This window comes from Octopus bimaculoides, chromosome 9, assembly GCF_046866305.1.
Source record: "Octopus bimaculoides isolate indiv1 chromosome 9, ASM4686630v1, whole genome shotgun sequence".
Lineage (NCBI taxonomy): Eukaryota > Metazoa > Mollusca > Cephalopoda > Octopoda > Octopodidae > Octopus > Octopus bimaculoides.
In genome coordinates this window covers 40,353,154-40,355,854 of record NC_142936.1, presented here as the reverse complement: position 1 = coordinate 40,355,854, position 2,701 = coordinate 40,353,154, and positions in this window count along the sequence as shown.

Genomic DNA, 2,701 nt, shown 5'->3' with positions numbered 1-2,701 from the left:
AGGCTTTCTCCATGTCAACAGGTACAGAGGTTTATCCTTGGCTAGATATTTCCCCTGCAGCTGTCTCACTAGAAATATGGCATCAGTGGTGCTTTTACCTGGCACGAACCCAAACTGCATCTCATCTAAATTGATTTGCTCCCTAATTAGTTGGGCTATGACCCTCTCCGTAACTTTCATAACCTGATCTAACAGCTTGATGCCTCTGTAATTATTAGTATCTAAAGCGTCACCTTTACCTTTGTAGCAGTTTACTATGGTGCTGCTACACCAGTCATTGGGTATGACTCCTTCGTGTATCACCTGGTTCGTAATACGGGTGACTAGGCTGTAGCCAACACTGCCAGATATTTTGAGCATCTCTGCAGTGATTCCTGATGGGCCGGGGGCTTTCCCTGTCTTCATACTCTTAATTGCTTTATCTACCCTGGTACTGTCAACTCGGATAGCTGGTCCCTCTGTTGGGTCGACATACGGCAGGCTCTCTTTCTCCCATTCATCCTCTTTATTAAGCAATCTATCATAGTGGCATCTCCAGACCTCTTTCTTTGCAGCCTCATTTAGTGCAAGCGTACCATCATCCATGCGAACACATTTCTCTCCTACAACATCACTATTCTCTCTCCTACACTGTCTTGCAACACGAAATACCTCGAGTCTTTGGTCCTCACGGCACAGAACATTGGCAAATCTTTTCTTATCTGCTTCCCCTCTGGCTAAATAAACCTGTCGCCTAGCTTCCCTTCTGGCAGATTGGTACAATTCCCTGCTACCACCGTTCTTCCAGTCCTTCCAAGCCTGTTTCTTTTGTCTAATAGCCCCGTCTACATCCTTGTTCCAGCACCACGTTACTCTGGGTCGAGAGGGGACTTTACACCAGCCACAGATCTGGTCTGTGGCTCTCAACAGGTTGTCCCGCAGAAATCTCCAATTGTCTTCCACGTTGTATGATGCTATATCCCCTTCTATTTTGTCAAAGGCTTCAAGTAACTTGTCTCTAAATCTCTGTCCATTTGCAGGGTCTTTAAGTTTCCATACCCTTCTCCCCCAGGCCGGTCTACTTCTGGGCACCCATATTGCCTTGATCTCGAAGTCGCTAACTACTAATCTGTGTTGGGGGTGTACATTCTTCGCCAGGGAGGGTTTTGGCATTTATAAGCCTCCCTCTTTCTCTAGTTCTGGCGAGGATTTAATTGATTTCGCTAGAGTGTCTGCCGGATTGGTAAGTGACTAGGTGACAGGCAGGTTTCCTGAAGTTAGTATTGCAAACCATAAGATCGGTTGCATCACAGAACTCCAGCAGTCTGGTTCCCTCCTCGTTGCGGGAACCGAAGCCATAGCCTCCATGTATGCCATGGAAGCCTCCAGCACGACGTCCGACATGACCATTAAAGTCACCAGCCACAAAGAGAAGGTCTCTGTCTCTTGTCGACGAGGTAGTTTGCAAGAGGGTGTCATAGAATTGGTCTTTCAGCCCATCCGGGAGCCCGGGTTGAGGGGCATAGGCTGAGATGACAGTAGCTAGCCTATGATGAAGCGCTAGTCTAATCTTAAGTACTCTGTCACATACTCTAACTACCTCGATTACCTTATCAACCCATTTCTCTGCTAGAAGTATTCCTACGCCCCCGACTCCGTCAGTGTTCCCTGCCCAGAAAAACTTGTACCTGTGTTCTTTGCCTGTGAGGAACCTCGCAGAACTTCCTCTCCACCTTACTTCTTGGATGCAGCACAGATCTACGCATCACCGTTCAAGCATCTCAACAATCTCTCCAGACCTACCTTTCAGCGTGCCGACGTTGAGAGTGTTAATCCTGACAGTGTGGGAGGAGTGGGCCCATGTGACCCTGGGATGGGGGTAAGCAGTGTCGTGAACCTGAAAAGAAAGATTGCATTTGGCAGAGTTCATAAACAAAAACAGTACCTACAACCTTCATATACTACCCAATCTTTATGCGCTATAAGGTCGATAGGCGGTGGGGTATAAGGTCACAGGCAGTGTTCACGGAAGATGATCTAAAAAGACATATATATATATATATATATATATATATATATATATATATATATATATATGTGTGTGTGTGAGAAAGTTGGTATGTGAAAGCACATGGTTGGATGTATAAAAGATAATAAGAGTGAAAAAACTACAGAAGGCTTGTGTTACATGGTTAAAGTATATATTTAAATTATGTCAGAAAAATGTTAGAAAAATGTTATAAAATCTTTTTGGTATATAAACATTATAGTTTGAGAAATAACTGGTTTCGTGTTGTCTTTTCAAATTTCTCTACTTCATTGTAACGTGTTCGCTCCAGTCTGGGTGAATATATATATATATATATATATATATATATCATCATCATCATCGTTTAACGTCCGCTTTCCATGCTAGCATGGGTTGGACGATTTGACTGAGGACTGGTGAAACTGGATGGCAACACCAGGCTCCAATCTAATTTGGCAGAGTTTCTACAGCTGGATGCCCTTCCTAACGCCAACCACTCAGAGAGTGTAGTGGGTGCTTTTACGTGTCACCCGCACGAAAACGGCCACGCTCGAAATGGTGTCTTTTATGTGCCACCCGCACAAGCCAGTCCAGGGGCACTGGCAACGATCTCACTCGAAAATCCTAAGGGAGCCAGTCAGGCGGTACTGGCAACGGCCACCTCGGTGAGGCCCAATGTACGAAGGTCTTGCC